General features: G+C 45.4%; 1 protein-coding gene across 1 annotated transcript in view; it reads left to right on the forward strand.

Moving 5' to 3' along the window:
- LRMDA (leucine rich melanocyte differentiation associated) overlaps positions 1–25,785 on the forward strand; it is a 1,409,701-nt gene that overhangs the window by 1,179,246 nt on the left and 204,670 nt on the right. The window lies entirely within an intron of this gene.

Genomic DNA, 25,785 nt, shown 5'->3' on the forward strand with positions numbered 1-25,785 from the left:
GAATTTTTAACAGATTAATCTTGCTTCAGATCTACTCCATGGGGACAGCAAATGAATCCATTACCTAATGCTTAGCAACTTCAGCAGCTTGTCTGGAGCAGTAGAAAAGACCGAGGGTGTATTCACACTACACGAAATAATGTGTTTCACAACTAGATTTTTACTGTGTAAGAACAGCAAAAATCCAGTTGCAAAATGCATTATGCAGTGTAGTGTGAATGTACCCCAAGATTCCAGGAGCAGCTCCAGGACTAATAAAAGCTGTGGTAGGGTAGGAGCTTTTGTGAGTCACTGCTCACTTCTGCAGTATCTGAAGTTTTTGTTAGTCTTGGAGGTGCTACTGAACTCTTGCTCTTTCATGTAGACAAACAGACAGTTGCATAATTTACTGAGGATGCTGAGATACTTCGTTAACTCTTTAGCTACCGGTAAAAATGCTAGAAATCTATATCTTTGCAGTTGAGCAACTGAAGTTCAAGTTGTTATTTAATACTGAAATTGTGATTTATGTTAAAATATATTAGGACTGCTTAGGGCTGGAAATGCCTGGAACTTTGGGGGGTGAGACCAGGGTGGGCAGAGTTTGAAGAAGGAAAGGACCTCTGTCAGGATTAATACCATAAAGTTTACCTTCCAAAGCATCCATTTACTCTGGGGAAACAAATCCGTGTAGTCAGAAGGTCAGTTCTAATTCCAGGAGATCTCCAGGCCCCACCTGGAGAATGCAATCCTAGTCCTGCTTAGCAGGGGTGAAATTCTAGCAGGAGCTCCTTTGCCTATTAGGCCACACCCCCTGATGTACTCAATCCTCCAAGAGCTTACCAAAAGAGCTTTGCAAGCTCTTGGAGGATTGGCTACATCAGGGAAGTGTGGCCTAATAGGCAAAGGAGCTCCTGCTAGAATTTCACCCCTGCTGCTTAGCAAAAACGGTATTATGCTATTTAGAATATTCTAAAAGTTGTTTTAATGTAGTATTTAAAACAGTCCTGTAAGGTAAGTAGGTTGTTGTCCAGGTAGGCACTGAGAGAAAATAGGGATGCCACTGAGGGAGTATGCCTAAGCAGTTCTGTGTAAGTCTGATGTTATTCAGTGGGGCTTACTCCCAGAAAAAGTGCTTTTGTAAAGAGATCCAACTATTTCACGTTATCCGTCAAAGAATTTGGGACGTTGCGAGCCAGACTATTGTAGCAGGAATTAACCTGATTTTTTTCCTTTGTTGCCCACTACAGGGCAAGGAGTTGCTTACATGCAAAATCTTATGAATCCCTGACACTGTTGGGTTTTTATGCTTGCCAGACAGGGACTGATTTGGCACTAGGTCTTGTTCCGGGTAGAGAGCCCTTTTGCCACTGGGGCTTCTACCCATTTTCACATAAGCTGCCTTGGAGCTGCGAATTGGCACACCGCTTTTCCATAGCAAGGAGAAACTTCTTGTCAGAAGATTTCACTTGCTGTGGAATAGTGGCGCGCCAGCTTGCAGCTGTGGGGCAATTTGTGCGAAAATGGAGAGAAGCCCCGGCAGCAAAAAGGCTCTCCACCTGGAACGAGGCTAATGTGAAATTGGTCTGAATACTTTCCCATCAGCTGTTCTTTTCGACAGATTCCATAATATTCCTTTTGAGAACAGATCGTGCAAATATTGCTTATTGGAGCCAGAATCAAGTACCCATATTTTACTCCATTGCCCTATGCTCTATAAGATTCACCAGCAACTTCTTGGTCCTGTTATTTCCAACTTCTCTGACCCAGTATTTACTTGCTGATAAATCCACCAGTCTGACTGCATTAGTGGCTGAATATTTGGCTATTGTACTGTATAAGCATAATTATATATTTAGGCAAAGGCAATGAATATTTGATCAATTCTGATTTTATGTATTGTTTCTCTGTGACATTGTCTTAATGGCTTTCTTTCATTTTGGATCCTGTTCATATTTTATTCATTTATTTTCATTATGCCATTAAAGGTTTTTGAATTTGAAAATTTGAAGTGTTGCAGCCTTAGGAAACTTGTGTCCAAAACCAATTTGAGCAGATTTCTTGCCCCATAGCCTACCTGTTGGCTGCTCCAGTCTGCGTAGCACTTCTTCTGTCTGGTGATAAGGTGGATTTGAATTTGTCATTTTATCCGTTCCTAAAAATGAGGAACTTTTTGGATCCTTCTGAAAGACAAGTGGGGACAATGATGAGTTTCTACCATTTGGATAACTGTGTGAAGAGGGGTGGAATTCTAGCAGGAGCTCCTTTGCATATTAGGCCACACCCCCTGATGTAGCCAATATTCCAAGAGCTTGCAAGGTTCTTTTTTGTAAGCTCTTGAAGGATTGGCTACATCAAGGGGGTGTGGCCTAATATGCAATGCAGCTCCTGCTAGAACTCCATCCCTGTGTGTGAAGATTATCAATTTTTTTGTAGGTCTTTTCTGAAAGACAAGCTTTTTTTTCCAGATAAGATAAGGCTTCTGTAAGGCAGGTGAAGTTCAACAGAAATGAGAAAAGGATATAAAATGCCTGATGGGGGCTCTACGCCATTACAGCATTGATATGCCTCACTGTGCAGCTACAATTAACAAGAAAGGAAATGCCAGGATTAAGCGGATATCCGAGTCCAGCAAGGATGAGTTGCATTTAGTAATACAAATATTACATGTCAGAAGTGTGGATTAGCAAATTGCTTTTGGAAAGTAGGAGAGAAAAGACTGATTTTTAAATGTTAATGGTGGCGCAAATAGAACTGGTGGCTGATCGGAGATGTTGTTGAGTGTCTTCATAAACCAGCGCACTCATCAGTCAAGCTATATTATTTTTGAACATAAAGAAATGATCAGGTTAACTTCCAGGTAAAATGGGAAATATCTATCAGAAACCAGAATTGGTCTTGTTAGTTTTAAGCCAACTTCAAAGAAGCTCCTTCTTATTACGTAATTATGTTTGCAGTATTGTTCAACAATGTTTGCCTCATTTGGTTTTGCTGAATGGGAGAGCAATATGTAAAGAAGAAATATGATGAAATATGCCTTGCAACCCAAGTGACAGACATGAAAAAGAGATTCCTGGTGGTCGGTTGCTCCACAGTTTCTGCTCAATTTTCAGATTTATCTATCCGGAAGTTGAATCATAGCTCATTGCTTACGGAGCTTCACTTGGCTTCATGCAGAGTTTTACATAAATTAAAAGCAGCTAAATAAATAAATAAATGAAATTAATGAAGTCTCTTACCATGAAAAAGAGATCCATGAACAATTTATCTCCTTTTTCTCACAACTATGCAAAAAAGACAATTTGACCGAGCCTGGCCTTGTTCACTATTTTAAGGATGCACCCATACAAAATTATCCAGGATTACTTCCTACTAGGATGACCATAATGTCTGAAGGCCAGCCAGGGACACGTTTGGGGGGGGGAGGTAGGGGTGCGTGCGCGCGAAGCGCGCGCGCAGCCGGAAACAGGAAGTGACGTCACTTCCAGTGACGGCATGCCACCACAGGAAACAGGAAGTGACATCACTTCCTGTGACATCACTTTCCCGCGTCACCTGCCGGAAATGGGAAGTGACATCACTTCCTGTGACATCATTTCCCCCAAATGCCACTGCCGGAAACAGGAAGTGACGTCACTTCCGGTGACGGCATGCCACCACAGGAAACAGGAAGTGACATCACTTCCTGTGACATCACTTCCCCGCGTCACCTGCCGGAAATGGGAAGTGACATCACTTCCTGTGACATCATTTCCCCCAAATGACATCATTTCCCCCAAATGCCACTGCCGGAAACAGGAAGTGACATCACTTCCGGTGACGGCATGCCACCACAGGAAACAGGAAGTGACATCACTTCCTGTGACATCACTTCCCCGCGTCACCTGCCGGAAATGGGAAGTGACATCACTTCCTGTGACATCATTTCCCCCAAATGCCACTGCCGGAAACAGGAAGTGACTTCACAGCACTTCCTGTGACATCCCCAAAAATCCCCCAAATATCACCGCCGGAAACAATTTTGTTCTGAAATCCTGTATATACTTCATCAGTATATGGGATAAGGCACTTTCTCAACTGTGCTGCATAATGCAGCCTATTTATTTTGTCCTGTTTGCTCTGTTGGCTCTATCTGCGCCACCTTCATCACTTTCGGGGTGTGAATCCCCCAGTGGGGTGGTCTCCTGACTCCCTCCGCCGGCTGTTTCTGATAGCCCTGCGCCCCCTCTTTCATTTGATATGTGTCCCGTGCGGGTGCCACCCTCCCGCCGGGAGATGCCGCAAAATGAGCCCCCTTGAGGCTTATGGCGGCAGGGCTCGGGGGAAGCGAGCTAGACTGCTGTTCTTTTGAGGGGTTATAGAGTGTTTCGAGCCCGTCCCTGTGGCATCGGTCCCATCGTTGTGGGACCCAGGGGGCCGGCGCAGCGGCACGCCGAAGCAGCCTGTCACTAATAACACAGGTCGAGATGCAGGACAGGAACCCGGAAGTGACCGACAGGCTGCTTCAGCGTGCTCCCTCCCTCACTCGCCGCCTTCCCCGCCGGCGCCCGCGGCCCACCGCCTCCAGGGCTGGCTATACCGGGACCTCTAAATGGTCCCGGTATAGCCAGCCCGGGAGGCGGGAATAGGGGGCCAGAACCGGGACATTCCCGGGCTCCCGGGACGGTCTGGCCACCCTACTCCCTACTGAAGATAACGATATTACGAATTAAAATAGCCATAGTCAGTATTTGGATGGGAGACTTCCAAGGTATATCATAGTTGCTATGCAAAGGTTAAAAAGTAAAGGCAGTCCTCTGTGCAACACCAAGTCATTACCGATCCATGGGGTGACGTCACATCACAACATTTTCTTGGCAGACTTTTAACAGGGTGGTTTGCAATTGCCTTTCCCAGTCATCTACACTTTCCCTGCAGCAAGCTGGGTACTCATTTTATTGACCTCGGAAGGATGGAAGGTTGAGTCAACCTTAAGCCGGCTACCTGAACCCAGCTTCTGCTGGGATCAAACTCAGGTCATGAGCAGAGCTTGGACTTGATAGCATCAAGCAGGTCAGGAGAGGATGATAAGCTCGGTATGCAAACCCCACTCCCCCTCAGCCTTCTTGCATTTCATGATGCCTGATTGGAGCGGGGAGAGCTATGTTGCTTAAATATCGTGCTCCTTGCAAGGAGTGCAGTTTGCAAGCCCCAGCCCCGCTCAGGTTTCTTGTGTTGTAGGAAGCCTGATCGGGGGAGACCCAGTGCTTGCGTACCTCATTCCTTGCAAGCCCTGGGCCCGGTTCATCAGGGGAGAGAGGGGGTGTCCAGCTGTGCCCCCAGGTGGGGTGGCACTCTACGCAGCTGCCTATCCCGCCTACTCTGTAAATGTGTTTAGGTACCCTCTGGTCAAAGTTAAGCACTTTCAAGTTTCTATGATTTCAAGGGAGCCTGTTAAGCCTGTGCTTAACCTTTGGGAATGAAACATGTTTCCCTTCGGCCAGATCTGCACTCTAGCCAGCAAGCGGAGAGGAGCTATCCAAGGGTTAGGCAAAGCTGGTTAAAGTAAGACACTATTGGCTCACTCGGACAGACGGCCTGTTTATATCCTCAAGGAAATAATAATTAGGGAATGCTTTCCAGAAATCCAGGTGTTGTGAATTCAGTTTGGAACACTTTGCTGGAAGGCTACATGTGAGCCATCAATGAATTCTTGAGAATCGAAGGAAGTTCCTCCGCGCTCGCCAACCCAAAAGCGCTTTTAATTGGAGTCAAGCGTGTACCAAGAAAAGAATGAAACACATAAACATGCCATTTTCAAATCCCACTCCTGAGGTTTTTTTTTTCCTATTCCCTGAACGGCCTCAATCTCACATAAAAGATTGAATCAGCTATTGCATATGTAAATATTGGCAGCTTTTCGGAGTTATTTGCAACCTGAAGCTAAGGGAGAAAATGACCACTGCCTTTGTTCATCTCCAGAGGGGCTTGTTTGCGAGAATCTGGGTCTCCTGCGGACAACTCAAGGCATCTGGAAATTAACTTAGCTTGGAGCTGGGGACAAACCAAAATAACCTGTGTTTGGCCTCATTTTCACAATTTCCACTTTTGTTTCTCTCCCCTACCCCCCTCCTTTTTTTTGTTTAGAACAAAGAAATACCTACAAACGGGATGCTTTTCCTACTTGGTTTACCTAGCTGCATTAACGAAACAATACCTTTCCTACACCATTTAGTTTGCAGCAGGGCTTTATTTGTAGGGAAAGCCCAGCAGGGACTCATTTGCATATTAGGCCGCACCCCCTGACATCACCATTGTTTCATGCAGGGCTTTTTTGTAGAAAAAGCCCAGCAGGGACTCATTTGCATATTAGGCCACATCCCCTGTCATCACCATTGTTTCACACAGGGCTTTTTTGTAGAAAAAGCTCAGCAGAGACTCATTTGTGTATTACGTCACACCCCCTGACATCACCATTGTTGCACATAGGGCTTTTTGTAGGAAAAGCCCAGCAGAGGCTCATTTGCATATTAGGCCACACTCCCTGACATCACCAGTTTCATGCAGGGCTTTATATAGAAAAAGCCCAGCAGGAACTCATTTGCATATTAGGTCACACCCTGACATCACCAGTTTCATGCAGGGCTTTATGTAGAAAAAGCCCAGCAGGAACTCATTTGTGTATTAGGTCACACGCCCTGACATCACCATTGTTGCACATAGGGCTTTTTGTAGGAAAAGCCCAGCAGAGACTCATTTGCATATTAGGCCACACTCCCTGACATCACCATTGTTTCATGCAGGGCTTTTTTGTAGGAAAAGCCCAGCAGGGACTCATTTGCGTATTAGGAAACCCCCTGACATCACCGTTGTCTCACACAGGGCTTTTTTGTAGAAAAAGTCCAACATGAACTTATTTGCATATTAGGCCACACCCCCTGGCCTATTAGGTCACACACCCTGGCATCACCATTGTTTCGCGCAGGGCTTTATTTGTAGGAGAGGCGCAGCAGGAACTCATTTGTATATTAGGCCTCACCTCCCAACATCACCATTGTTGCGCGTGGGCTTTTTTTGGGGGGGAGCCCAGCAGGAACTCATTTGCATATTAGGCCAAACCCCTGGCATCACCATTGTTGTGCACGGGGCTTTTTGTATAAAAAGTCCAGCAGGAACTCATTTGCATATTAGGCCACACCCCCCTGACATCACCATTGTTGCCCCTGGGCTTTTGGGTGGAAGCCCAGCAGGAACTCATTTGCATATTAGGCCATATTAGGTCACACCCCCTGATGCCAAGCCAGCTAGAACTGCATTCCTGTGTGTTCCTGCTCACAAAAAGCCCTGGTTTGCAGCCTTCTTTCCAGGCTGGCCCAGCCCGGCCACTAGGCAAACTAGGTGATTGCCTAGGGCGCTGGCCTTCTGGGAACGCTAAAATGGGTGTCCCCGTGTAACTTGGTGACATTATCAGTGCAGAGGGGGGCACCAGAAGTTAGCCTTGCCTAGGGTGCCAGACAGTCTAGGGCCAGCCCTGTTTCCAGGTGCCGAAGAACCCAAAATTGCAGAGAAGCAAGCTGAGGTTCAGGGCAAAACAGCCCTTGGGCTGTCTTCCTCTACCCGTGGTGGAAAGTGCTGTCAAGCCACAGCTGACTGACCTATTGCAGCCTCGTAGGGCTTCCAAGGCAAGAGGCATTCAGAGGTGGTTTGCCATTGCCTGCCTGGTATTCCTTTGGGGTCTCCCATCTGAGAACTAACAAGGGCCAATACTGATTAGCTTCCAAGGCCTGATGAGATCAGGCCAGCCGGGTCCATCCAGGTCAAAGCAAGAGCTGATCAGAGATGGTTTGCTGCTGCTCATCTCAGTGTAGCAGCCCTGGACTTCCTTGGTGGTCTCCCATCTAAAGGCTAAGAAGGGCTGACCCTGCTTTGCTACTAAGACCTGATGAGATTATGATAGCCTGAGCCAATCTGGTCAGGAACACTACCAAAATATAACATACCTACATCTATGGATGTAGTTTAGTTTAGTATATTTGTTTGTTTATTTATTATATTGAATTTATAGACCACCCTTTCCTGCAAGCAGGACTCCAGGTGGCCAACAACATAGCAAAACATTTAAGCAAGAACATGAGGGGGGACCCTGCTGCCCTTAGAATAATAGAATCATAGAGTTGGAAGGGACCTCCAGGGTCATCTAGTCCAACCCCCTGCACAATGCAGGAAACTCACAGACACCTCCCCCTAAATTCACAGGATCTTCATTGCTGTCAGATGGCCATCTAGCCTCTGTTTAAACCCTCCAAGGAAGGAGAGCCCACCACCTCCCAAGGAGGAAGCCTGTTCCACTGAGGAACCGCTCTAACGGTCAGGAAAGTTCTTCCCCTAAATCCACAGCATCCATTGCTTTCAGATGGCCATCTAGCCTCTGTTGAAAAACCCCCAAGGAAGGAGAGCCCACCACCTCCCGAGGAAGCCTGTTCCACTGAGGAACCTCTCCAACGTTAAGGAAGTTCTTCCTAATGTTGAGCTGGAAACTCTCCTGATTTAATTTCAACCCATTGGTTCTGGTCCTTCCTTCTGGGGCCACAGAAAACAATTCCGCACCATCCTCAATATGACAGCCCTTCAAGTCCTTGAAGATGGTGATCATATCACCTCTCAGCCACCTCCTCTCCAGGCTAAACATGCCCAGCTCCTTCAACCTTTCTTCATAGGACTTGGTCTCCAGACCCCTCACCATCTTCATCGCCCTCCTCTGGACCCGTTCCAGCTTGTCTATATCCTTCTTAAAATGTGGTGCCCAAAACTGAACACAATACTCCAGGTGAGGTCTTACCAGAGCAGAGTAAAGTGATACCTTGCAAGACTCATTCCAATTTAGCTGACCTCAGAGAAATGCACAGTTCTTTAGTTGTAAATTTTCCGCGCTGTATGGCTGTGGTCTTGGCATAGTAGTACTTGACATTTTGCCAGCGGCTTTGACCAGCATCCTCAGAGGTATAACACAGAAAGATAGAGTTATCTCTGTGTCAAAGTGAGAGGAAAGAAAAATAAATGGTAGGAACTTATATCTACTCAGGAAGGTGGGGTAGGCTGAGCCATTATCTTGTAGGAGTTTCCCAGGCTGTGACATGTTAATGGAGGAGCTTTCCTGAGGAGAGTTTTTTCTATATGGAGCTTTCCTGAGGAGGTTCTTTTGAGTATGGATTGGCTATTGGAATTTTAATCTTATCTGTAGTGCTGTTGTAAGCTGTTGAGCATTTTGTGTTTTTCAGGACTGGAAACCATGCCCTACTCATTTTTAAACTCTCTTCCTTCATGTTGAAATTGTGTTTTTGTTTGTGGATTTCAAGGCTTTTTATTCACTTTTACTCACAAAAAGAGTGTGAAGGAGTAACGTTGTGTCTGAAGGTGGAGAAATTCTGTTTCCCTGCTGATTGCCCTGATTTTTATCAGCAGTTTTGTTACAGTAATTCCGCTGCAAGAAGAAATACTGAAATACCATTTTTCTTTAAATGTGCAGGCAGAAGGTTAATTGCTGAACTAACCGGCGACCTTGTTAAAACTTGTAAAGGTTTTCATGTACATTAGCCTCCAATACCTCATCTTCAAGCACCCGGCTTATCTTTAAATCTCCAGGAAACTCCATAGAAAGAAGCAAAATGTTGTCATTTACTGTCGTTAGCATTTGTTGATCCAACAAAAAGTTTAACATTTTAGATATAGTCATACCTAAAGCAAAGCTTTTAAAAGTTTTTTTGCTCCTTCCTATTTATCACTTTTTAAAACTGGGAAATATTCATAGTCACGAGGTTATATCCCACCTAAAATTGCCATGCGTGCAATGGAGAGATTTGCGCTGACCACTCAACATGGTAGTTTAGTTTAGTTTATTTGATTTCCATCCCGCCCTCCCCGCCAAAGCAGGCTCAGAGCAGCTCACAAACATAATAGAATAGCAATAAGAAGTTAAATTCAACTTTAAAATAAACAGTTTAAAACAGTTTAAAACAATTTGGTGCTAATTCCGTATGATTTTGGATGGCATTAAATATTCTTGGACATCTAATTGAATTTAATATTGTGGCGATGATCATCGTTCAGCTAAAAGCTAACTGAAATAATATTGTCTTGCAAGCCTTGTGGAACTTGGCAAGGTCCCACGAGGCTCTGACCTCCTCAGGCAGTTGGCTCAGGAGTGGGGAGCAGCGATGGAGAAGGCTCTTTCTCTAGCTGTTTTCAAAGGAGGCATTTAAAAGGCATTGAGAGAAAGCATTTAAAAGGTGTCCTTTTAAATGTGATGGCCAGAACTCCCTTTGGAGTCCAATCATGCTTGTCACACCCTTGCTCCCGGCTCCACCCCCAAAGTCTCCTGGCTCCACCCTCAAGGTCCCCAGATATTTCTTGAATTGTACCTGACAACCCTATGTGGGGATGGAAAAATATGAGGGTACTAATGGTGGATGGACAAGGGCATTTGGCCACTGTGTGCCCAGAGCCTCTCAAAACCTGGAACTGGCCCAGGTATCAAAAGAAGAATTGGTTTTATACCCCGCCCTCCAGTATCAGAATAGCTTACAATCCCCTTCCCTTCCCCTTCCCAGAACAGACACCCTGTGAGGCAGGTGGGGCTAAGAGAGATCTGAGAGAATGGTGACTGGCTCAAGGTCACCCGCTTGCTGCATGTGGGGAATCCAACCCGGTTCTCTAAATTAAAGTCTGTCACTCTTAACCACTGCTCCAAACTGTGCAATCTGACTCAAGTAAACAAGAGTCAGACTGATTTTGCACTAGGGCTTGTTCCGGGTGAAGGGCCCTTTTGCCCCGGCGTGTCTCTCTGTTTTCACACCAGCTGTCCCAGAGCTGCAAGATGGCGTGCCGCTTTTCCACAGCAAGCAGGATCTTGCTTGCTGCAGAAAAGCAGCACTCCAACTTGCAGCTCCGGGGCACCTTGTGTGAAAATGGAAAGAAGCGTCGGGAGCAAAAGGGCTCTCCACCCGGAACAAGCCTAGTGCAAAATCAGTCTCGGTGGATAGCAGGTAGTTTCAGAATAGGTGAACATGTTTTAATTCTCCAAAACATATTTCATTAAAAAAAAATTAGGTATAAATAATAATAATAATAAGTTTTCATTTATACCCCGCCCTCCCCGCCAAGGCAGGCTCAGGGCGGCTAAATGCACAAAAAGCTAGTTTCCTCCTTCTGAAGGTAATTATTCTGCTCATGTAGTCTTTACCGTGAGTTGTTATTGATACAGTTGTTGGGTTCCCATCCCAGTTTACAGCCGGAGGCTTCATCCATTTAAGTTTGAAATTGATTGCTGGGAATGTCATGGAGTAATTTACATAGCAACTTATCATAATTAGTCAGAGTTTGTAGTTTCCTTAATGTGAGCTGCACTTTATGCTTAGCAATTGATTTTTCGGTATATCTGCATGAAGCTCCTTAATGCGTGCCATCCGAAAAAAGAAACCTGCAGGTAGTTTTTTATCATTTAGTTAACCTGAGGAATCATAAAATACATTTAATCAGAGACTATAAATAGTAAGCACTTGCTTTAACTCTTTTAATGCGGTGCAATGAGATGAATAAAGGGGGAATGTAAGTGGGGAAAATATACTGTTGCTCCATTCCAGGGAGTTGTTATGAATATTAAAGATCCTTGTTTGGTTGGCTGTATAGGATGTTTGCTGCACTTTATAGGCCTTTTTCTAGGTGTCCTCAACAACTAATACAGTGCACAAGGGAAGCCAGATTGGAACAAAGCATCAGGCATTGCTATGCAATTACTAATATTTTGTCAACAGCCTTTAGTTGAGGACAGTGATGCTTCCATCATAGCTGGCACCTTCCTCTTTTCTCTTCCATCTTCTTTTCTCTTCTGTCTTTGTTTTGCCCCACTTCTCACCTGTCTGCGAGTCTTCAGCACAGTCCAGGGTGGGGGAGTAAAATATCTGTCGGCATCTGAAATGACATAGCTGTTCTTTTGGTCTTTGTTTTTATGGATTGTAAGTCGCCCAGAGCCCTACACTGTGGGGAATAAACGATTCATACATTGAACATATTAAACTAGGGATAAAGCCCATTGTGAAGAAAAATATAACAGGCTCTAGAAAGAGGCTCTGGGTGAGTGCCCCCCCCCCACTTGCTGTCTTCCACCCACCTAAATGAAAAAAATCACTCCCCCCCCCCTGCTCAAGGGGAGCTGATTTCTGCTATCTGAAGAGCAGCTGTAATTCTGAGTGATCTCCAGCCCTCACCTGGAGATTGGCAACAGTGGTTTTCCATGAGGAAATGGCTGGTTTGGAGAGTGGTATGTATGGCATTGTACCTCTCTGAGGTCCCAGCCCTCCTCAAACCCCTTCCTCCCCGTTAAATCTCCAAATTTCATAACCTGGAACTGGCAACCCCATCTCCTTCCCTTTATCTGCCCCTCTGACTTCAGCTTTCCATCACCTCCCCCTCCCTGCAGCCTCTACATAGGAAAAGGACAGTCTTTTTCCACAATGAAGCTTACATCAATCTCTTTACCCTCTTTGATCTGCACCACAACCCTGCGAGGTTGGTGAGACTGGAAGTGTGTGACTGGTTTGAAATCACTCAGTCAGCTTCCATGACAAGAACCTGGGTCTGGGCAGTGTCTAGACAAGTGTCTAGGCAGCATGATGGGATGTTCCTTCATACATAACATACCTCTCATACAGAAAACCAGATGTTATGGAGGAGCATTTTAGCGTAGCTTTCTCCCCACCCTCTCCTCATATGTTGAAAGCCTTCCTGCCAGGAGACATGGAGCACAAACCCTGCACCTACTGACGGAAATGGTCTCACCCAGGCTGAGGTTAGGATTGCCAAGTCTAATTCAGAAAATATCTGGGGACTTTGGGGGTGGAGCCAGGAGACTTTGGGGTGGAGCCAGACTTTCTCATTTCCAAAATAAATGCATAAAAATACAGCAGAGCAGCTGAATAGTCATCATTTCCTCATCCCCCAATAGCTGCAATTCTAGTAAATGGAAGTGTAAACACACAAAAGCAGCCAAAATGTACAGAGTTTGCAAGCTCACATTTTTGTGATCTCCTTGGGGCTTTACTCACAGGAACTACTGTTCTTCAGCCTAACACAGGCAAACAAAAGAGAGAGAGGTGGAGTTTTCCTCTATCCCATAAACAGGCTCCTATACAAAAACTCTGAAAACAATGCAAAACAAGCACAGAGACAGACACACAATAGTACTGCCTCCGCTACAAAGACTTCTGAAAAGTACTCTCTCTCTCTCTCACTGGGTCTGGTTCCTCCACGACATCTGACAATTACAGGAGCTACGCTGCTGTCTCTCTCACACACACTATTACTTGCTGTGAAAAGAAAGCAAAACAAATAGAGGCTCTGCTTCTGAAACTTGCCCATGAAGTACTTCCTGCTTCCTGCTCAACTTTAAAGGGGCATACACACAAAAAGAGGCATCTTAAAATGGGGCCTGTTTGCAGATTTCTTAACCTGCGGGAGATCTAGAGGTACTGGTGGCTGTGGGGGTGTGGCTTCCCCCGTCGACCAGCTGGCTGGGGGCAGGGAGAAGCCTGTAAAACTGGGTGATCCCCCACTGGGACCTGGGGATTGGGAAGCCTAGCTGAGGTTTACCACCTCACTGTGAGACCTAACCCCAAGGTGATCACTGCTCAAACTAGGGTCACTTAGCATAACCTTCAGCCAGTTTACTCCAGCTTTTTGCCTTCCATCTGTCCCCCAGGGTTAACTGTGCCATTTGTTTCCTTGCTTCCATGTTGAAGATGGAACGTTAACCTTGAATGGAGCTTTGATTCATTGTGCAACAGTTGAAGCAGTCTCTATTTTCTGAGTGTGCGTTTCTCTAGAAACCACACAGATGCTACTGAATGTTTAATACATTGCAGTTGGTTTTGATTCCGACCCTTGACTTAGTATGGTTCAGAACATACATTTATTTGGGTCACTGGATTCATGTTGCTGTCACTTCTTTAGTCTCAGCAATTTCTTGTCTTTGCTTCAGAAGTAAAGTTGGATTGGATTTCTATCAGGAAGGATACTGTAGGCTGTTAAAAATTCTGGCATTGAAAACATACCACTGTCTTGTGTATAATAATGATGGGAGAAGCCAATCTTGTGGAATGACGGATGGGTAACAAACTTGGAACTGTACACAAACTCTCAGAGGATTTGCTAAAAAACTTGGATGAACCATTTCTCGAGGCACTCGGGAACGGAAGAGCGGTTAATAGATTTGAAATGGGGAAATGTTTTCAATGAGTGAAGTCATCTACCTTCCCAGTTCTTTCTTCCCAAAAGAATGGAACTTGGAAGGGGAAAAGAAGAAGGGAGAGATTATCCCTGTTCTCTTGCCAAGCCAGCTAACTGACCTTTTTTGAGATTTGTGATTAGGTGTAGGAGATCATGTATTCTTTTACAACATGAATGTTGTGCTGGCACATGCTTACACTTAGGGAGGAAGAATTTTGTAAGATAGTAGAAAATGGCAGACTTAAAAAGTACATTGCAGTGGTTTTCATTTGGTATTCTGGAAGGTTCTTGGGGCTTTGGAAGCTTTTTGGGGTTTCTTCAGTAGCTTCCCATAAACAGGCAACAGAGGAAAGGGGAATGCTGGGGGTTTCGAAACAATTTAATAAAGTCTTCTAGCTTTCTGTCCTACACAACATTTCTAGTATATTGTTATTCTAGTCTCAGAGCGGCTCACAATCTCCTTTATCTTCCTCCTCCACAACAGACGCCCTGTGAGGTGGGTGGGGCTGACAGGGCTCTCACAGCAACTGCCCTTTCAAGGACAACCTCTGGCAGAGCTATGGCTGACCCAAGGCCATTCCAGCAGGTGCAAGTGGAGGAGTGGGGAATCAAACCTGGTTCTCCCAGATAAGAGTTCGCACACTTAACCACTACACCAAACTGGCTCTTGACCACCTTCAAACAGTCCCCTTTTAGTGAAAGTTCAAGAGAGCCTTCCAGGTGGGACAAATTATCTCGTCATTTGGAGCAGGGGCGTAAAGTATTGTTCTACCTACAGAAAGGCCCCACATGGAGGCTGGCAACCCTAGGATGCTGGTTGCAACACTTGATTTATCTTGTTTTCTTCTTCTTGGGTGGTCTCTGAAATGTTTGCTTGGACTAAAAGTGAGGCGAATCAACAAAACAAGGCCAAAGAACCCCTAGGTTGGGCCACTCTCAAGAAATCCATCATATACGAGAGTCCTGCTTCACTGTGGTTGCTTTGGCACAGATATTTTTCTCTGCCTCAGCTTCCAAAGCTGTTGTGTATCGGGCATTTGTGGCAGGAGCATTTGGGCAAATGGCTACAGTGGTGGGGTGTGTCAATAGAGACCTGGAGTCTATGGGAACCAATGAGTGGGTTTGACACGAATCTTAAGAGTTGTGATTTGGTATGGGAACTCAGATGGGTGTGTTCTTGCATGTTTATAAGCAGCATCTTGGTCTTGCCATGTTGTCTTGTTTCAAAGTTATCAATAAAGCATGTTCCTATTTTGAGTATTTATGCATCAAACTCAGTATTTAATAAAACCAGAGCCCAGTTTTAGGGAACATCCATGCAAAACTGTCCTCTCCTTATCCATTTTTCAGGTTCTCCCCACCCTCAGCACACTGGTTTATTTTGGCCATTTCTGAAAGTGCTCAAACTAGCCTTGTGATCATACCATCTGGGTGGGAAGGTACACATGCTCTCCATCAGTCCCTTATTGCTGCCATTTTTTGTGTTGTACCACTGGAGGGACCCCAATTTGGATGGTTCAGGCTAACCTGCTCACATATGAAGCTAATGTCAAGCATTGATATTTCGCAATAATCAAGTGTTTGTTCTTTAATCAAAACTTGTTTTATTGTAAAACTCCAAAGCTTGCTCCAAGGACGGATTCCTTGGAAGTAATTGCATACATAGTATTGGATAGTATCTTATAGGCAAACTTCAAAAGGCAGGGTTACAGAACTTCAAAAGAATAACATACAGATGTAAATTGAGTTGAAAGTTCAAAGGCTACTCACTAGTATCTCTTTTACGGCTAAGGAATGTCAGCTAATGACCACATATCCATTTCTCACACATTCTCTGCAAGCTGATAAGGCATGGCTGTGTGAATCTGGGGGAGAGGCATTCTACACCATTAATAAAAGGTTACTCTAAAACATCCTGAATCCAGATGGATTTATTATACATTCAAAGGGGGGAAAGAGAGAAGACGGGAGAAAAAGCAAGGGGAAAGGACAAAGTACAAAGGTGAAACTCTGCTTTAACTCTGGCCTGTTCTCTAGGTACATATAAAACCAGTACTTAGCGTGCTTGACATACTGCCCCCCCCCTAAGATCTTCTTCGGGGTTTTGAAGGGGGGGCCGTCATAGAACTTTTTTATTAAATGTGGTGCTTTGACATGTGAGTTTTCCACCCATTCGTTGTAGGCTGGTGAAAAATGCTTCCATCTGATCAAAAAATACAATACCCCCCATTTTAATTTGGCATCCAATATTTCTTTGACTTCGTGATGACTCTAATCCCCAATCGAGGTAGGTTGTGGAGCTTGGGGTTGAGCGTGCCAAGACGTAGCTCCAGGATCTTGCCGGAGTAGACTGCAATGAAAGATAGGGTGTATTTTGCTAAACAGTTTTGGCAATTCAAGTTCCACTGTCACTTTATTGATCACTCCCTTGATACGAAAAGGTCCCAGGAACTTGTATGCAAGTTTTTTAGAAGGTTGTGTTAACGGCAGGTTCTTAGTAGGCAAAAAGACTGTCTCTCCCACTTTAAAATCCCAGGTGGGAGTATGACTCTTGTCATAGTGTTTTTTGTATGTCTCTTTAGCTACATCCAGATTTTCTTGAATAACCTTCCAAACTTTCCCTAGTTTTCCCCACCATTGTTCAAAGGATGAAGACGCTTCTGGTTTTACTCCTCCTGGTAATAGCGAGAAGGGTTTTCCTTCATACCCATTTTCTACTAAGAACGGAGATGTCTTTGTGGAGCTGTGCACACGGTTATTGTATCCATATTCTGCAAATGGCAGGAGGTCCACCCAGTTGGACTGCTGATAGTTCACAAAACATCTTAAATATTGCTCTAATAAGGCATTCACTCTCTCCGTTTGTCCGTCCGTTTGAGGGTGATAGGTGGAGTTTAGCCCCTGTTCGATTCCTGTCAGTTTACAAAACTCCCACCAGAAGTTGGCAACAAACTTTGGGCCCCGGTTGCTGATTACCTTATCCGGGAACGAGTGTAGTTTAATCACGTGTTGGAAAAATAATTGTGCTAATTTTTTAGCCGTGGGGATCTGGGTGCAAGGGATGAAATGAGCTTGTTTTGAAAATGTGTCTACTATTACTAAAATCACCATTCTCCCTTGCGATGTCGGTAGTTCTACAATAAAATCCATTGAGACGACAGACCACGGTCGGGTAGCTGTCTCCAAAGGTTGTAACCATCTGGGAAGTTTCCCTTCCCTTCTCTTCACCATTATACATATCGGATAAGAGGCAACATAGTTGGAAATGTCTTTTTTCATGGATGGCCACCAGAATTGCCAGTTCATTAAATGTAGCGTTTTTACATACCCAAAGTGCCCTGAAAGTTTATTATTGTGACAGAATTGTAGTACTTCTTTTCAAAGACTTTCCGGCACGTAAAGTTTACCTTCTTTGTACCAGAACCCTCCTTCCCCCTTTGTTACTCCCTCCAGTTGGGCGTCTCCCTCCTTCTCCACTTCACTGATTAATCTTTCTCCTCCCCATTTTTCCTCCAGGTTTCCACGCTTTGCCTTAGAGCGGGTGATTTAAGTTTTACTATTCTGTCATTTGGATCTTAAATTTGTACAATTTTGCATTCTAAACCACTGCCTACCAGTTATACGTAGCTCTGCTCACTGCACCTGAATCCTCGTCTGATGAAGTGTGCTTGGAGCACACAAAAGCTTACGTTCTGAATAAAACTTTGTTGGTCTTAAAGGTGATGCTTGACTCCTACTTTGTTGATACTAGCCTGTTCGTGTATATTTATTATTTAAATAATAAAAAATTAAGTTTCTAAAAAGAAAATGCTGCAGGGTTACCGTAAGTTGGGTGCAACTAGAAGGCTCTTTCCACAGCCACCATCATAAGAGGGCTTTTGAAACTAAGTCAGTATTGCTAATTGTCGCTCCTTCATTGTTGTTAGGAATGCTGTTCCTTTGCAGTGGCCGTGAATGGAGAATCTATTATTATTATTATTATTAATAATAATTTTAAATAGATTTTATTTTATTGACTCTAATCCAATACAAGAGGAACATTGGGAACTTAGAGAACATAGGGAACATAAGGAAAATGAATAACAGAAATATAAATCTAATATACAAGATCATTGGATGCATATAACAAACAATTTACAAAAACAATACAATAATATGCTAGGTATTAAGAATTAAGAAAAAGAGTTGGCACATAGGCTCTGACTTTACTTGATCAATTCTGGACTACGTGGCATACAAAAAAAACACTGAATGCTATAGGTATGCTCTTGATTAAGACATAAGGCTATAGAACAAGAGGCCTCAAGAATATCTCTAAGCCTTTGTCACTTCACTAAATTTCCTTGTGGTCCAGCATTGTTCTGTTGTTTTATCCTGTTCTGTATTATGAGCCAGTATGTGTGCTTACCTTTCTGACATCTGAAGAAGACCAATTTAGGTCGAAACGCATCAGGTCAAGTTGAGTGGGTTCCCATTGAGGTTTTATGATTTTACATAGGATAGAGGGTTATGATGGGCCTTTAAATGGTTTTAGCTTTCAACAGTAAATACATGTATGTTGATTTATGATTTTTTTACACTTTGTTTTTAATGTTCGGCCCTTTAATTGCATATTAACCTTTCAGGTTTCTTACCCATAACTTATCATACCACATTTCAGTTGTGTGATTGGAGAATCTGTGCAGTATGGAGGCGCAGCCTAAAAATGCCTGTGGCCTGGATTTAAAAGGCATTCTTCAAAACTTTTATTAAAGCAAAAGCTGCCATTAAAACACAGACAGTTTTAATAATTAGCAGCAATAGGTTTTGTGGGGATGTGCAGAGGGACAGCAGCAGCTGGGGAAGCCTCAATAAATTTCAATTGACTGTGCAGGTCCACAACCAAACAGCTTCATCATTTGGCCTTTCAAAGTTTGCAGACAGGCAATTTTTCATGATTTTACCATTTTGGCCAATGGAACGCTTTCTTAATTAAATATACCCCATGATTCCAGATGTTTGTTTATTTGTTCCGTGAGGCTGTAAAATGATGGTGTGATCAAATGGGAGATTGTTTTTCTCAAAGAAACAAAGAAGAAGAAAACAGCCAAGACTGGAATACTAAAATAGCATGGAAATTCTGTGTAGGCAGACTAGTAATTCTGAATTTAGGGTTACCAGCCTCCAGGTGGGGCCTTGAGATCCCCTGCTTTTACAACAAGGGTTGCCAATCCCCAGGTGGGGGCAGGGGATCCCCCGGTTTGGAGACCCCCCCCCCATCAGAAAGCGGGGGGAGGGGAGGGAAATGTCTGCTGGGAACTCTATTATTCCCTATGGAGACTTATTCCCATAGCAAATCATGGGGAATTCATCCGAGGGTATCTGGGGCTCTGGGGGGGTCTGTTTTTTGGGATAGAGGCACCAAATTTTCAGTATAGCATCTAGTGCCTCTCCCCAAAATACCTCCCAAGTTTCAAAAAGATTGGACCAGGGGGTCCAATTCTATGAGCCCCAAAATAATAATAATAATAATAATAATAATAATAAAATTTTATTTATACCTCGCCCTCCCCGCCAAGGCAGGCTCAGGGCGGCTTACAGGCATGGCAAAGCCATTGAACAATAAAACAGTTATACAATTCAATAAAATTACAATTTACTATTAAATTTTTACATAATCTAAAACAATCTAAAAACAGTCTAAATATCTCTATTCGGTGTTATCTCAGTTATTAATATTTGTGATGGCGTGATGTTTATTTCAAGCTCCATCTTGAAAAGCTAGCCGGAAGAGGGCGGTTTTGCACGCCCTACGGAATTGACTAAGGTCCCGTAGGGCCCGCACCTCTTCCGGCAGCTGGTTCCACCATTGGGGTGCTTTTATAGAGAAGGCCTGTTCTCTAGTTATTTTTAGTTTGGCCTCCTTTGGCCCAGGTATTTCTAGGAGATTTTGTGAGCTAGATCGTATTTAGGGTGGCCAGACCGTCCCGGTCTCCCGGGAAAGTCCCGGTTCTGGCCCCCAATTCCCGGCTCCCGGGCTGGCTATACCGGGACCATTAGAGGTCCCGGTTTAGCCAGCCAGAGAGCCGGTGGGCCGCGCGCGGGGGCGGGGAAGGCGGCGAGGGAGGGAGGGAGCGTCCCTGCACATGCGCAGGGCGATTGTGGCGGGCTCTGCGCATGCGCAGGGACGCTCCCTCCCTCACTCGCCGCCTTCCCCACCCGCGCGCGGGGCCCGGTGGCGGAGGCCGGGGTGGCGGCGGAGAGGCCGGCGCTGGTCGCTGGAGGCCCTCCAGAGACTCCGGAGGGCCTCCAGCGACCAGCGCCGACCAGCAGAGGCCGCGGAGAGGCCGGCACTGGTCGCTGGAGGCCCTCCAGAGACTCCAGAGGGCCTCCAGCGACCAGCGCCGGCCTCTCCGCCGCCTCCCCGGCCTCCGCCACCGCCGCCGGGCCCCGCGCGCGGGTGGGGAAGGCGGTGAGTGAGGGAGGGAGCGTCCCCGCGCATGCGCAGAGCCCGGGTGAAGCAGCCTGTCGGTCACTTCCGGGTTCCTGTCCTGCATCTCGACCTGTGTTATTAGTGACAGGCTGCTTCGGCAGGCCGCTGCGCCGGCCCCCTGGGTCCCACAACGATGGGACCGATGCCGTAGGGCCGGGCTCGAAACACTCTATAACCCCTCAAAAGAACAGCAGTCTAGCTCGCTTCCCCCGAGCCCTGCCGCCATAAGCCTCAAGGGGGCTCATTTTGCGGCATCTCCCGGCAGGAGGGTGGCACCCGCACGGGACACATATCAAATGAAAGAGGGGGCGCAGGGCTATCAGAAACAGCCAGCGGAGGGAAATGATGTCATTTGGGGGAAATGATGTCATAGGAAGTGATGTCACTTCCTGCTTCTGGCAGGTGGCGCGGGGGAAATGCTGTCACAGGAAGTGATGTCACTTCCTGTTTCCGGCGGTGGCATGACGTCACCGGAAGTGACGTCACTTCCTGCTTTCGACGGCAGCCAATCAGGAGGCATTTCGCTCAGGAAATGCAAATAAAGAGACCAATAGGGTGGATTGCTGCCCACATAAGGGGCGTGTTTAACTCGGGTCAAATGGATATAAGGAATGGTTTGGCCTGTTTGTGTTCAGTTCTGCTCTTGTTCAATAAACGTTCTTGCTTACCTCAAGCTGGCTGAAGTCACTATATAATACAAGGTATCTTTAGCATGAATGGAGTCCTATACCAATGCCAGAAGCAACGGCTGTCCATCATAAATAAGAGCAGTAAGAACACGTGGAGTCCGGAGGCAGGAGGAAATCTTTTGCCTGAAGATTGGAGCATGCATTACATTTGGAGAATCTGAGGAACAGACTGAGCAGAATTTTGTGGCACAGCCACCAGAGAGCTGAAATCTTTTCCCTCTTTCCCCTAGTCTCAAAACTAGTTACACAATGGAGCACTTTTTTTCCTGGTTGGGTAAAAAAAAATATTGTCTGGTTAATAACTGTACTTCTGTCTTGTCCCGCTTCTCCAAATAGAAATCTGGTCAAAGGGCTGTCATGCGTTTCATTTCAACGTCAGTCCCTGTGTCTTTTACCTCCTTCAATGTGCCATTTGCAATTTATTGACTGCGGAAATAGGGGTGGGGAAAGCCCCGGCTATCTGTTATGGAATTCGAATGGCTATATTCACAATCTAATGATACGTTGGAGGAGCAGAATCTCTTCCGTACTTCCAAAGCAAAACGTCACCTGCTGGTATTGAACAAACTTTGCTCTTTTGGCTTTGTCATCCCACCCTCCTTGGTTCTTCATAGTGTGTTAGGCTGGGGGCCCCTGGCTCTGATGGTATTTGCTGTAATGGAAGCACTCAGCTGCCTGCATTTGGAAAGACACAAAGTCCCCAGCCAGCAAGAATGCCTTCATTTTCCTCCACAAGGGTACTTATTTTGCTTCTACAAACAGAGGAAAGGTGGAGGGGACTTGATCTCTGATATTTGCTCTAAACAGTGTCAGCTGGTGCTGTTTGAGAGCTACACATTCTACAGATTCTGGGTCGAAATAAGTCTGAACCGAAACCCATTTCTTGCCCATTTGAGGATGCTGGTCATGTTGAAAGTGTCTTTTTTAAAAAACTCAAGGGCGGTTCTAAAGTATCCGCCAGATCCAAGGAATCATTGGAGACTTCCCCCCACCCCCAACCATCCTATAGCAGCAAGAACTTGAAGGGAAGAATGGAAAATAACTCATTGACTCTGCACTTTGTCGCCTGCTGAGAGCGAAATGCAGTCTGGTGCAATTTTAGTACTTACGTGCCGCTAGGGAGAACAGACACTTCCCGTCACATTAGCGAGCACAAGAGGGGAGGGGAGCCAGTAGATGAGTTGTATAAACTGCTTTGAAATGTAAGAAAATGTTAAGAGAGGCTTCTCAGGTTCAAAAGATTTTGCAATCGGCATCTACTGTATGCAGTTAACCCACAAAACCTGCGAGGAACCAGCGGCTGTGAAAATTGACCTGTAAACTCTGATGTGATCTCTTTGCAATAGCCACAGAAAACAAGGAGTCTCTCTGGTTTGCTTTAGGCTGGATGCAGGATCAGGGCCTTTCGAAGCAGGATTCTGAGACAAAAGATTTGAACGCTGTTGGGGTTTGACAAATCAGATTGAAACACCCATTGCTTGGCACTGAAACACTAGTCAGGGGAATCCCCAACTCAGGGCCCTTGAGTGCTCACTGACACCTTTCCTGGAGCTGGCCAAGTGTTTTTGCGAAACAAGTGAGGTCAAGTGGGTCTTTTCCTAGAAGAGGTTCTGATTGGCCTGTGGAGATTTGTTTGACTGTGCAGATTATTAAAAATACTCCTATAAATCAAAGCAGGAGTCAAGTGCACCTTTAAGACCAGGGGTGGCCAAACTTGCTTAACATAAGAGCCACACAGAATGAATGTCAGATTTTTGAGAGTCGCAAGACATGAGCATCAGATGTCTTGAGAGCCACAAGACATGATTGTCAGATGTTTGAGAGGAGAAGGAAGGAAGGAAGGAAGGAAGGAAGGAAGGAAGGAAGGAAGGAAGGAAGGAAGGAAGGAAGGAAGGAAGGAAGGAAGGAAGGAAGGAAGGAAGGAAGGAAGGAAGGAAGGAAGGAAGGAAGGAAAAAAGATGGGGAGAGTGAGGGAGAGGTGGAAAGAAAGCAACTTGAACTTGAAATGGATTCTTCAAGCCACCATCTGTCATGGCTTGGAGGAGTGATTTAAAGAGACAAGTGCCTTCTCCGAGCCAGCTGATGGGGCAGTGGGAGCTTCGAGAGCCACACAATATGTGTGAAAGAGACACATGCGGCTCCCGAGCCACTGTTTGGCCACCCCTGTTTAATACCAACAAAGTTTTATTCAGAATGTAAGCTTTCGTGTGCTAGAATTCTGATGAAGTGTGCTTCTAGTACATGAAAGCTTACATTCTGAATAAAACTTTGTTGGTCTTAAAAGTGCAACTTGACTCCTTCTTTGTTCTACTGCTTCAGACTACCACGGCTATCCACCTGGATCAATCTACATGGACCACTCCTATTTATCCTTACTGGATGACTGCAGGCAAGCGGTGGCTGCCATTTTGTTGCTGGCTCTACTTTCTGTGGTGGCCATTTTGCAGCTGTGCCCACTATACTGTCTCAGAATCCCAAAGGTGCCCCGGGCACTATGCAAGGTTCTTCACTAGGTGACTGCAGGTAAATAGTGGCTGCCATTTTGTTGCTGACTCCTCTTTCTGTGGTGGCCATTTTGGGGCAGTCGTTTTGCAGCTGCACCCACCCCACTTTCTCAGAATTCCAAAGGTGAAAAGGGATAAGGAACCCCTGCATTTGTCTACGTTGGTTGGGTAAAAAAATCTTCCATCTTGTAACCTATCTTTCATTGGTTGCCTTCATATGTAAATGAGAGTTTGTAAATGTAAAGTTTTGGCTCAGTAGCTCTGCTGTGTGATTGAGAGAGGCTGGCAAAGTCAGCTTTCCCACCATGCTGGAAATTTATGCCATTTAAAATACACATTGTGTGTTTGCATGGACACTTACTTCCATTTTAGGCTCTTGATTATAGTTTTAGCTCTAGTTGGAAGATGCCAAGCAGCAATCTGGTTCCTATGGAAAGCCAACCATCATCTCAGGCACTGAACTCAATTATCTGGATCACTGCAGCAGCGTTTGAATCCAATGGCTCCTTTAAAACAGCAAAGTTTAATTCTGACTATACTAAAGTAGTAAATATGAAAGCTTCTACCCAGAATTAAACTTTGTTGGTCTTAAAGTTGCCACTGGACTCAAGCTTTGTTCTGCCACTTTAGACCAGGGGTGTCGAACGCATTTGTTCTGACATAGATGAGATCCTGTCAAACTGAGCCATGTTGGGCCAGGCCATGTGTGTACCTATTTAAGATTAGGTAGCAGAGATATGAACTTTATAAAGGACACAAACACAAATATTTTTAAAAGACTTAAAACATGCTTAAAATATTTGCACTCATTGGTCTTAATGGCACTTTCTTTGTATTTCTCCCAAGTAGGGTTGCCAAGTCCAATTAAAGAAAAATCTGGGGACTTTGGGGGTGGAGCCAGGAGAATTTGGGGGTGGAGCCAGGAGACATTGGGGGTGGAGCCAAGAACAAGGATGTGACAAGCATAATTGAACTCCAAGGGAGTTCTTGCCATCACATTTAAAGAGACAGCACACCTTTTAAAATGCCTTTCTTCCATAGGAAATAATGAAGGATAGGGGCACCATATTTTGGGGCTCATAGAATTGGACCCTCTGGTCCAATCGTTTTGAAACTTGGGGGGTATTTTGGGGAGAGGCACTAGATGCTATACTAAAAATTTGGTGCCTCTACCTCAAAAAATAGCCCCCCAGAGCCCCCAATACCCACAGATCAATTTCCTATTATTCCCTATGGGAATCGTTCTCCACAGGGAATAATAGAGTGCCTCGTAGACATTTCCCTCCCCCCCCCACGCTTTCTAAAGGGGGGGAGAGCCTCCAAACTAGGGAATCCCCTGCCCCCTCCCTCTCTCACACACACACACTTACCAGATCTTCCTCCGGACAACTCTACTTCCTGTGAAAACGAAAGCAAAGAAAGGGAGGGGCCGTTCTCAAAAGCCCTTCCTGCTTCCGGCTTCCTGCCCAGCCTTAAAGGGGCAGACATTTTGCAAACGGCTCAGGAGCTCTACATGAAGCCTAAAGGTATGTTCTCCCCCCCCCTCCACCCCCCCCCCCCCGCTTCCAGAGTTTTGAAAAGCGGGAGGTGAGGCTGTGAAACCAGAAGTCTCCCGCCAGAGCGGGAGATTTGGGAAGCCTACTCCCAAGGGATCCAGGGAACTGGGCAAAGGAAACTCTGGCTCTTTCCTTCCTTCCCCAGGGGACCAGGAGGGGGGGGAGCCTCAGCCAATAGAAGGAAGAGAGTTTTGGCTCAGTAGCTCTGCTGTGTGATTGAGAGAGGCTGGCAAAGCCAGCTCTGCCTCTCCCCCCCTTCCTCCCCAAGGGAGGAGCCTCAGCCAATGGAGAAAATAGAGGTTTTGTTCTGTAGCTCCTGTGTGATT

This window comes from Heteronotia binoei, chromosome 4, assembly GCF_032191835.1.
Source record: "Heteronotia binoei isolate CCM8104 ecotype False Entrance Well chromosome 4, APGP_CSIRO_Hbin_v1, whole genome shotgun sequence".
In the NCBI taxonomy this organism is placed as follows: Eukaryota; Metazoa; Chordata; class Lepidosauria; order Squamata; family Gekkonidae; genus Heteronotia; species Heteronotia binoei.